This window comes from Chiloscyllium plagiosum, chromosome 37, assembly GCF_004010195.1.
Source record: "Chiloscyllium plagiosum isolate BGI_BamShark_2017 chromosome 37, ASM401019v2, whole genome shotgun sequence".
In the NCBI taxonomy this organism is placed as follows: domain Eukaryota; kingdom Metazoa; phylum Chordata; class Chondrichthyes; order Orectolobiformes; family Hemiscylliidae; genus Chiloscyllium; species Chiloscyllium plagiosum.
Genome location: NC_057746.1, coordinates 29,725,747 through 29,737,917, shown reverse-complemented (window position 1 = coordinate 29,737,917; position 12,171 = coordinate 29,725,747).

Sequence of the window (12,171 nt, the reverse complement as noted above, 5' to 3'; positions counted from 1 at the left end):
TCTAGGTGACATCCTCAGTGCTTGGGAGCCTCCTGTGAAGTGCTTCTGTGTTGTTTCCTCCAGCATTTATAGTGGTTTGTCTCTGCCGCTTTCGGTTGTCAGTTCCAGCTGTCCGCTGCAGTGGCCGGTATATTGGGTCCAGGTTGATGTGTTTGTTGATAGAATCTGTTGATGAGTGCCATGCCTCTATGAATTCCCTAGCTGTTCTCTATTTGGCTTGTCCTATAATAGTAGTGTTGTCCCAGTCAAACTTATGTTGCTTGTCATCTGCGTGTGTGGCTACTAAGGATAGCTGGTCATGTTGTTTCGTGGCTAGTTGGTGTTCATGGATATGGATCGTTAGCTGTCTTCCTGTTTGTCCTATGTAGTGTTTTGTGTAGTCCTTGCATAGGATTTTGTACACTACATTGTACACCAATTCCTGAGGAAATCCTGATGAAGGGCTTTTGCCCGAAACATTAATTTTCCTGCTCCTCGGATGTTGCCTGACCTGTTGTGCTTTTCCAGCATCACTCTAACCTAAACTCTGATTTCCAGCATCCGCAGTCCTCACTTTCGCCTCACATATCTTGCATGTTAACCCACAATGGAATTGGAGACACAGAGTCTTTCCAGCCCATCCAGTCTGTGCTGGCTCTGTGAGTCCAGTATCCAGTCAGTCCCATTGCCCTCACTCTATCCTCATAGCCCTGCAAGTGACCTGCCCTCCAGTGCCTAACATTGATGATCTCTGCTTCCAACCTCCCTCACAGGCAGAGAGCTGCACTCACTGTGCGGTACAGATTAACCTTAGTGTTGGTAAACATGAATCAGCATAGGGACAGCAGGGCATTAGGAAGGTGAATGGAACAATGGCCTTTATTGCAAAGGGAAAGGAGTACAAAGTGTGAAATCCTCGCTACAACATCCAATGTATAGGTAAGATCATGCTGAGAGCAGTGTTGCAGATTTGGTTTCCTTAACTGATAGGTATACACTTACATTGGAAACATAGTGTCACAGAGATGTACAATGCGGAAACAGAAATTCGTTCATGCTGATCAGACATCCAAAATTAATTAATCTAGTCCCATTTACCAACATTGACCCATATCCCTCTAAACTTTTCCTATTCATAAACCCATCCAGATGCCTTTTAAATGCTGTAATTGTACCAGCCTCTACCACTTCCTCTGGCAGCTCTTTCCCTACACGCACCACCTTCTGCGTGAGCAATTTGCCCCTTAGATCACTTTTAAATCTTTCCCCTCTCACCTTAAACCTATGTCCTCTAGTTTTCAATTCCCTACCCTGAGGCTATTCACCTGACCCATGCCCCTCATGATTGTATAAACCTCTACAAGGTCACCCACTCAAGAGAAGATTTAGTTGGCTAATTTCTGGGATGAAGAGGTTATCTTCTCAGGAAGAGTTTTGGGAAAGCAAAGCTTAGCAGGACTTACACACTTAATGGTAAAGTCCTAGTGTCCTTTTCCATGCTGTACTGTACATCTCTATGACTCTATGCCTTTAAGAATTGAGCAGATTGGGTTGAAACTCATTGGAAATTAGAACAATGAGATGTGACCTTATGCTGAAGCATATTTGGCTGCTGAGAGGATGCTTCTCCTTAAGGGGCAGTGTAGTGGGAGGGTGCACAGTTTAAAATTAAGGGAAGGACAAAGGAATCCTGATGAAGGGCTTTTGCTCGAAATGTCGATTCTCCTGCTCCTTGGATGCTGGCCTGACCTGCTGTGCTTTTCCAGCACCATACTCTTCACATTGGACATTGAAGGCTGAGTTAGATTTTTGATTAACAAGGGAGGATAGGTAGGGAGTGGCATTAAGGCCACAAATCATATCAACCACATAGGATGGAGCAGATTTGATGGGCTGAATAGCCTCATCCTGTTTTTTTTCCTGATTGAACAGGTAAGTGCCCTTTTCTCTCAAGAAGGGAAAATGTGGTCTAACTTGATTGGGGGTGGGGGGGACGTTTTAAGATTAGGGAAAGAGATAATGGACCTAGAAGAGGTGATGCAAAGACACCACAACCAATGACTTAGACATGACACAATCACGATGAACAAAACAGGGAATTCAGGAGAAAATTGAAACAGTGTAAGCTTAAGAATCAGAATTGGGAAGAAAATATCAGAGGAATATTGAGATGGGGTGAGATGACCAAGTGGGGATGGCTGGTACAGAGTATAAATGAATATTGAAGCAGGTTATTGGTTTGTTTAAGATTTAAATTCTATTGAAAAGTCGCCTCGACTCAAAACGTTAGCTTGCTCTCTCTCCACGGATGCTGCCTGACCTGTTGTGATCTCCAGCATTTGTTGTTTACTGTATTTCAGACTTACCTATTTTAGCCATGGATCACATTGAACGGGTTATTTTATTGCATTTGCAGGATTAAAGCCTGTTAAGAAACAAGGAAACTGTCAAACCTCCCCATCATAACACTTGAGTCCCTGCTTTTTTAGGACTCACTGAACGTTGCCTGCAGTGAAATTCAGCTCATTCTGTCTCACAATTCCCGCTGACTTCCCCACTTAATTGGCGACCGTTGGGACCCAGAGAAAGTTAATGCGATTATATCGCACAATTGCCACAAACAAGCGACCCTCTGACATTGCGTGTCACCCAGAGTGGGGGGTTGGGGGAATGCTGTAAAGGGAGTAAACAGACAACAGGCAGCAGACTGTGAGGGGCCAGAAGTTTAGCAAGTCATGTGAGCAAGCTCTTACAAACAAGTGCTGTATCCGTGGGACAGGGTGGGTCTCAAACACACTTGGAATGCAATTTAAAAATTCTCTTCCAACGGTGTAAGCGAAACGGTTAAAAAAACGCTTGACCAAGAGAGCAACGTTGGAGATCTTATGGTTTTATTGAAACGTTCAATCGAGGTCCTTTCAAGTGGACATGACAAATCCCATGGCCACAATATGAATGAAGTGCAGATTCATTTGCGTAGGTCGGTATTTTAATCCGACGGACATATATGGCCATTATTTTATTACTAGTTGTGAGAGCTGATTGCCATACATTAGTTGCTGTGCTTCCCACAACATTACAGCTGTCACTGCACTTCAAACTTGTCGATTATGGATTGTGGACTGAGGTTGTGAAAGGCACAAGATAAATGCAAGGCTTTCTTCAGGGCCTTCCAAAGGGCATGACTATTCATAAGTGCCATAAATTTTACGTTAAAACCCAAGGCCTCAGCTGACAGAAGGATTCCAGGTGTTTTACAGATGAAAAATGGTACACGAAGAGGGAGCAGAAAGGATCATTTTAAATAAGAGTAAAGAAATGTAGATTTAACAAAGCTTGTTTTCAAGTGCGCAAGGAAAATGATAGCAGTGAGATTGAAGAAATTGTGGTGGTTCTCAGAACAAAGAAAGGGAGATACATGTTTTAAATTATGAAGGTTTTTGACAAGGAGAGAGGGAGGAACCAGATACCCAGAGTTAAGGCGATTGTTAAAAGACCCAGAAGAGGGGTGAAGACTTTGTTGGATTACACAGCAGGTTGTTATGGTGTGGAATGTACTGCCTGTTCCAACTGCTGGAAACTGATTCAGGAATAAAGGAGCAGTTGGTAGAGTCTATATGGAGGGACAATGGGTGTTTGGGGAGGGGAAATTAGATTAGATTACTTACAGGGTGGAAACTGGCCCTTCGACCCAACAAGTCCACAACGACCCACCCAGACCCATTCCCCTACACCTAACACTACAGGCAATTTAGCCTGGCCAATTCACCTAACCTGCACATTTTTTGGACTGTGGGAGCACCCGGAGAAAACCCACGCAGACATAGGGAGAATGTGCAAACTCCACAGAGAGCTGCCTGAGGCAAGAATTGAACCCGGGTCTCTGGCGCTGTGAGGTAGCAGTGCTAACCGCAGTGCTAACCACTGTGCCATCGTGCCGCCCAATGTGCAGGAGGGGGAGCAAAGCCGATTGGACAGTCAATTCAAATGAATCATACAGGCAGGATGGGCTGATTGGCCTTCTGCCTCAATGTATGTCTCTATGTTTCAGAGATCAGAGATAGCCGACTGTTTCACATCTGGAGAAGTTACCTAAGACTCATTTTCACAGAATGACGCTGTACGGCATTGAATAAAAAGACATTCCTAACTACCACCTATTACATGTAACACACAACACAGAAACATCCTATTCCTGGTAAAGGGCTTTGTCCGAAACATCGATTTTCCTGCTCATCGGATGCTGCCTGACCTGCTGCGCTTTTCCAGCACCACTCTGATCTAAACTCTGGTTTCCAGCATCTGCAGTCCTCACTTTTGTCTCAGCACAGAAACAGGCCATGCAGCCCACCTCATCTGTCCTGGGGTTGAAGTACCATTGTATTCACCACAGCTCAGCCTTTCTATTGACATTTCAATTGCCTTTACTCGTCTCTCCTTTCAACTGTACCCAACTCATACACTTTAACCACTCTTTACGGTTGCAAGTTCTCAGCATTTCCTCAGTCAATACATTTCTCATAAAATCCCAACCCCATGGTATTATGGCTCAATTATTAATCTGGAGACGCAGTTAATGTTCTGGGGGCCTGGGTTCGAATCTTGCCACGGTGAAGAAACATCTGGAATTAAGAATCTAATGATGAATATGAAACTGTTGCTGGTAGTTGGTAACATAAAAATATGGGTTCACTAAAGCCCTTTTGAGGTGGAAACTGATGTCCTGAACTGCTCTGGTCTCCATGTGACTCCAGACCTACAGCAATGTGGTTGATTCTGGGTAATTTGAGATGGGCAATAAATACTGATTTGGCTACATCCCAAGAAAGAATAACAAAAATGGTATTTTCACTTCCTCCACTGCTTCCATGACCTTTCCATGCTATCGAGATGGGTTGCATACACAGTAGAATGATTGAACAGTCCATCACTTGTTTCATGAAGTTACTTTGCCTCATTTCGCCTCTGGTTCGTTTGTCAATCACCTTAAAACTGGGCCCTCTGATTGTCAAAGCGTCAGCTATCAGAAGTGATGTTTGTGGCAGTAACTGATTACAAGTATTTTCTTGAATGAAAAGAAGAAAATGTTCCATTTGTACTGCACTCTTTATAACAATTGCACTTGTGAAGTGTAACCACAGTTGGAAAAATTGCAGCCAACTTACAGATAGCAAACTCCCACAGGTCATGACCTGTAACCCTGTTTCTTGGTGATGATGCATGGAGTGTTAAATATTATTCAGGACACCAGGGGAGTTCCTCCCCCTTTGCTTGTTTGAAACAGTGACCAAGGGACCTTTCACATCCACCTGAGAAGGTGGAAAGGGCCTTCATTTGAAAGTCAGTACGTCTGCCAGCCTTAATCACTCTGCTCAAGTCCTGGGGTGGGAACTTGAACACACGAATCTCCCACCTCAGGAGCAGGAGCGCTAACCACATCTAACACAGGTCAACTCTCGTCCCTTTCTAAATCCTTCACAATCTAACAAATCCCATCCACGTCTTCTCAAAATACTCCATTTAGAAGGTCGATGTTATTCTGTTTGAAGCACAAGTTTGAAATGGCCCGTTGTGGGAGAGGCAGAAAACAGACGCCACACACACATACAGATGCACCGTGTTAACGTGACAAACTTTAATTGCTCCCAAGGGAATTGCCATTTTATGCTTGGTTGTCCTGGGCAATCCATCCTCTGATTCCACGGAGACTGTGTTACCAGGTGAACACAAGCAATTTACAATTAACAACTGCATACAATTAACTGACATCTTCTCCCCATTAGAACTGAAGTTTAAAATGTAAAAAGGCGAAGGGATAATAAAAATGATCCACATTCCAGGGCTGCGAGTGTTTGAATTCAATTAAGACACAAAGATGTACAACCTTTACATCACCAGCCTCAGTTTAATTTAACAGCCCATTCAATTCACATTCACCTTGTTGTGGCTCCTACAACACCTCTCACATATAGCCTTGATAGAATGACATTTTGTTCTGACTATCACCACAGGAAAAATGCAATTATACTTGGAAGAGATCAGAGGGACATTGCAAAGATTGGGGATTTGCAGCAATCAGGAAAAACTGGGCAAGCACAATGTTTTGGGCGGCACGGTGGCACAGTGGTTAGCACTGCTGCCTCACAGCACCAGAGACCCGGGTTCAATTCCCGCCTCAGGCGACTGACTGTGTGGAGTTTGCACGTTCTCCCCGTGTCTGCGTGGGTTTCCTCCGGGTGCTCCGGTTTCCTCCCACCATCCAAAGATGTGCAGGGTCAGGTGAATTGGCCATATTAAATTGCCCGTAGTGTTAGGTAAGGGGTAAATGTAGGAGTATGGGTGGATTTCGCTTCGGCGGGTCGGTGTGGACTTGTTGGGCCGAAGGGCCTGTTTCTACACTGTAATCTAATCTAATCTTTACTTGGAGCAAAGGAGGCTGAGGGGGCATTTAATTGAAGCATACAAAATTATCAAGGTTATGTCTACGTACACTGGATGGGAAGAACCTTTTCTGTTAATTCTCACAGGTTATACATAGAAAAGTGACAACTAGGAGGGGAGCTGAGGAGTATTCCTTTCATCCAGTGCCTTAAAGACTGACAGAGGTAGAAACTCTCCTCACAGTTAACATATCTATCTATAGTATCCTCACTTCAAGGTGACTGACCAAGAGCTGGAATATGGGATTAGACTGGATAGCTCTGTTGCTGAGCATTGACATATTGGACAGAAAAGCCTTTCTCTTCATCCATTTTTCCCCCCATTGTTGCATCTTTCACAACCTCGGGATATCCCCAGGGGCTTCACAGTTAATTAACTCTTCATGAAGCATAGGCAGACTTGCAAAATATAGAATCACCACAGATAATCTGCATAGCATGATCCCACAAACCTGTTGACTAGAAAGTCTGCTTTGCTCAGCACTTTTGGTTGAGAGATAAGTATCATACCTGGATACAAGGGGTAATTCCTGCTCAGGCTCAGTTTAATATCTCATCTGAGCTATGGCCCCTATCTCTATCCTGGCATTGCCTGGCTCAATTATGGGCTTGACATTCTGAAGCCAAAGATCAGTCATGATCATACTGAATGGAGAATTGCGTTCATGGGGCCAAATGGCCTACCCCATTCCCATATTTGACATTCTTATAATAGCTCTGCCCCACATACTGACCTTAGCAACAAGGGGACAGGTGTCGGAAAATCATGAGATCATCATCATCTTTGAGTCTTGTGGACATTTCCTGCACCATTCCTTCCTCAACATCCTCGAACATCATGAGCAATCAGGAGGGCCATCGCCAGCTTCAGTTTTCGAAAGAGTCGGCTGATGGCAATCCAACGGAGGTCTTTAAAATTACAAAACATTTTGATAGAATGGATACAGCCCAAGAGTTTCCTCAGATGGTGAAGAGTTAAACTGGAGACTGTCAACGTAAGCTTATCATCGGGAAACCTGAAGAGAGGCATAATAATCTGTTTCTCAAGGTCTGACAAAAGGAGAGAAAGAAAATGCTTTCCTCAGAGAGTAGTGACAGTGACGAACTGCTGGACACGCCAACTCTCCTGCTCCTCAGATGCTGCCTAACTGGTTATGCTTTTCCAGCACCACACGTTTTGACTCTACCACAGGGAGGTGAATCGGACAGATTTCTGTAAGGGGAGGCTTGACAGCTATATGAGGGAGAAGGGAATTGATGGTTATAGACTTAGCTGAGGAAAGATGGTAAGGGGCTTCAGTGGTGCATTAACACCAGTATGCCCTGATGGGCCAAATGGTCTTTTTCTGTTCTTCTTATTCCATGCAAATCAATTGTTCCTTTTGCGAGCTGTGTATTTAAATCCTTAACATCCACAGTGGAGGTATAACTCACATCATTTAACAACAATATATCAGTAGGTGCTCCTGCTCTTCACTGTTGGCCCTGAAAGTGACCTGTATCTGCAGCTCATGTCTGAGTGGCTGTCTGTCTCCTCCAACCCCCTCTCTGAAGGTGACAAACTACAGTGTGCAGCTGCTAACATTCCCTCATCACATCACCCCCAACCTGCTGCTCCTGTTGGAACCAACAGCAAAGTATCCAAACGTGGAAGCGGAACATCCAACCTTGTCCTTCAGGCAACTTGAGCAAGCTACGGGGGGGACCAAATGGCCACCAGGAGCAGGGGCCACTTCCCCCTGCCTGCCCTGTGTGTGTTATTGCCGTGTAACCTACTCTGTAAAGCACAAAATCTTCCACTGATAGCAAGGATATAGTGGTATTGGAGTGGTTATAGTGTAGATTTATCAGTATGACACCCAGATAAAAGGTCTAATGTATAACAACAAATTACACAGACTGGGCTTGTATCCTTTTGAGTATACAGTATATGATTAAGGAATGATCTAATCAATGCATTTAAAATGATTAGGAGAGTTGGTGGACAGAGACTACTTCCTCTGCTGGAGGTGGAGCCCAGAACCAGGAGGCATCAGCTTCATATTAGAACGAGGCTGTCTGAGTGCAGGGTAGAGATGGAGCAGGTGATGGATTGAGATCAGGAAGCACTTCCTTCAGAGTAAAGTCTAGAGCACGCTCCACCACTAAACTATTACAGCACACTGGGTGTGGCATCATTATCAGTTTAAACTTTCACAACTGAGATTGACAGATTTTAAAGTTTCAAGGAGTTTAAGGTACAAGACAGGTCGATAAAGAGAGAAGTCTAATTGAATGGCAAGGCATGTTCTGAAGGGTCAGAATGGCCTGGACTAAATAAGGAAATTAATGGAAGGGCAATTTTGTCTCTCTCTCTCTCTGTTCCTAGCTCCTCACTCCCGCCACCCCCTCACTTTTTGAGTGAGCATTATTGCCCTTAACAGGGACTTTGCTTGTAAGTATTCAATTGGCCAAATGAGGCCTTTTCCTGGCGGTGGAGAAAAAAAGTGTATGTATTTAAGAATGAAGTCTATTCATAATGGTATCGACATTTTTCTGTCTCACACAAAAAAACCCACATGTGATTCAGGAAAAAGAAAAAAAAAGCAGACCCAGAAAAAAAAAATACAAAAGAGACCCAGGCAGTTGCTTTGTGGCACAGCGATAGTGTCCCTACCTTGGAGTGAGAGGCCCAGGTTCAAGTCCATTAAGAGACAAGGGCAGTTTTGCTTTTGGATTTCTCCACAAACAGTCGAGGGACTACGGTCACATTGTTTGAGTACTTGATGCAGAGGTGCATGTGATTCTGAGTGGGTGCGGGTGAGTATCAAGGGGACTGTCTTCCATTAGACAGACAACAGAAATGGTGAGGTTACACTGTGTACAGACGTACATTTCACAGTGACGCTCACCTCCAAGGCAGTTTCAATGGTGATATCACTGGTAGTGGTAATTCAAACCTGGCATTGAGATTTTGAAATATTTAATCAAATGAAACACAACCTTTGGTAAAAGTGGCTGTGAGGAGAAAGTGAGGACTGCAGATGCTGGAGATCAGAGTCAAGAGTGTGGTGCTGAAAAAGCACAGCCGGTCAGGCAGCATCAAAGGAGCAGGAGAGTCGATGTTTTGGGCATAAGCCCTTCATCAGGAATCTCGTGGCTGTGAAGCTGAAAGTGAAGTCAAACAGGGTTACGCGTATCCCTTTTAAGGGCAAAAACCCTTGATTCTGTAGCCAGTATATGACTTGAGTCCTACACCAATCTCCCTATGAAATAGGCGAACACACAATAAATGCCAGTCATGTGTACCTGCCAAGAATAAATGCAAACAAAGGTTTTGGAAAGTTTGCCCCCACTGCAGCTATGAGGGAGTGAATTGGCTTTGTGTTCACCAGCATTGTCATGCCTGCTTTTGTTTGTTGAACAATGATAGCTCTGTTCAGGAAAAGCTCCCTGTAATATTGTTCTTCTCCTGCCTCACCCCGAACAGCCCCTGGTCACTGTAGAGGATGAGTTAAGACAAGACACACCGAACTCCTGACCTTTCTGTCTGCCATTTGCTCAGGCCTCAAAAAATGCCTTCCAATATTTTAGTTCCTTAATCCAGGTTCAGTGTTAAATGTTTAAACTGGCTGCGTACTATTCGTGGGAGAGCTAATGCTTTTTATTCACCATGCCTGCTTCAGGGATGAACTTTGTGCAGACAGCTTTAAAAAGTGTACAAAAGACACTCAAATTATTACACTCCAGCAGATTAGAGGCCATGACGTCATTCAGGGCCTGCATAGAGAGAGAAGTTTTCAACAAACTCCCCAGGGCTCTTCCGACTTACTTGTAATGTCTGGTTACCATGGAAAGAAACAATTGCCTTTCAAATTGGCACCTAGTTAGCAACACCCACCTGAATTAAATCTCAGGATAGAATAGGGAGGCTAACACACTAGTGGGATTCAAAGAAACTGAACTTATGGAATGGTGTGACATTGGTATTGTTACTGGACTAGGAATCTGAGACAAGAGATCCAGTAACATGAGTTCAATCATCATTGTGGTACCCTGAGGGAATTCAAACATAACTAATTGAGGTGCCACATTTTGGTAGCTCAAATCAGGCCAGGACTTATACACTTAATGGTAAGATCCTGGGCATTGTTGCCAAACAAACAGACTTGAGAGTGCAGGTTCAAGGTTCCTTGAAAGTGGAGTCGCAGTTAGAAAGGATGGTGAAGCAGGTGTTTGGTATACTTTCTTCATTGGTCAATGCATTGAGTATAGGAGTTGGGAGGTCATGTTGCAGCTGTACAGGACATTGGTTCGGCCACTTTTGGAATACTGCTTTCAATTCTGGTCTCCTTGCTATAGTAAAGATGTTGTGAAACTTGGAAGGGTGCAGAAAAGATTTACAAAGATGTTGCTAGGCTTGGAAGATTTAAGCTAGAGGCAGAATAGGCTGGAGCTATTTTCCCTAGAGCGTCAGAGGCTGAGGGGTGACTTTACAGAGATTTATAAAATCATGAGGGGTATGAATAGGCCGAATAGCTGAGGTCTTTTCCCCATGGTAGGGAGTCCAGAACTAGAGGGCATAGGTTTAAGGTGAGAGGGGAAAGATTTAAAAGGGACCTAAGGGACAACTTTTTCACGCAGAGGATGGTGTGTGTATGGAATGAGCTGCCAGAGGAAGTGGTGGAGGCTGGTACAATGACAATATTTAAAAGGCATCTGGGTGGGTATATGTATAGGGAGGTTTTAGAAGGATATGGGCTAAGTGCTGGCAAATGGGACTACACTAATAGGATAACTGGTCAGCATGGACGAGCTGGATCGAAGGGTCTGTTTCTGTGCTGTGCATCCCTATAACTAAATCTGGATTTAAAAAGCAGACTGTTTTGCTGACCATGGAGAAACGGGATTAAAAATACATCTAGTTCATTGGTATCCTTTAGGGAGAAAATCCCTCATCCTGTCATCACATCTGTGTACCTCCTGTCCCAGGACAACATGAATGAAAGTTCACTTAACTCAATCCTTGTGGTGTTTCTTAGAACCCAAGCTGGATTAGTTATGCCTGTACAGTCATACATTTAAAAAAAACCACAATGGTTTGTTCCTCCTGTTCTTCACCCTGCTCTCCTGACTGAAACTCTGCAAAAGCCAGAACTCCAACAGGCGCGAGCGCTTGTGCAAAACAGAATGAACAGCTTTGCATTATTTTGCACCCAGTATGGCCTCAGGACGTCCCAGGGCACAAGATGTGGTCTCTACTTAACCAATAAATGTGGCAAGGAGAAAGTGAGGACTGCAGATGCTAGAGATCAGAGTCAAAGTGTGTGGTGCTGGAAAAGCACAGCCGGTCAGGCAACATCCGAGGAGCAGGAGAATCGACATTTCGAATGCAAGCCCTTCATCAGGAATTCCTGCCCAAAACGTCAATTCTCCAACTCCTGGGATGCTGCCTGATTGGCTGTGCTTTTCCAGCACCGCACTCTTCAACTACAAATGTAGCAGTCGACTAGTGAACAGCAAGCTCCTACAGACAGCAATAGGATTTAAATCAGAAAATGTTGTTTTGGTTAAGGGAGAAGTATTGGCTAACATATGGAGGAGGTGAGCGCTCCCCTTCTTCCCTATCAACTTCAGAAATAATCCCGATGGGATCTGTTAAGTCCACTTGAGAGGACAGATATTCCGGGGGGGGGGGGAAGGGGGGCTGGGATGTCACAATGAATCACTAGCTTTGCTTAGGGATTAGGCTTACGCAAACAACTGTAAAGGG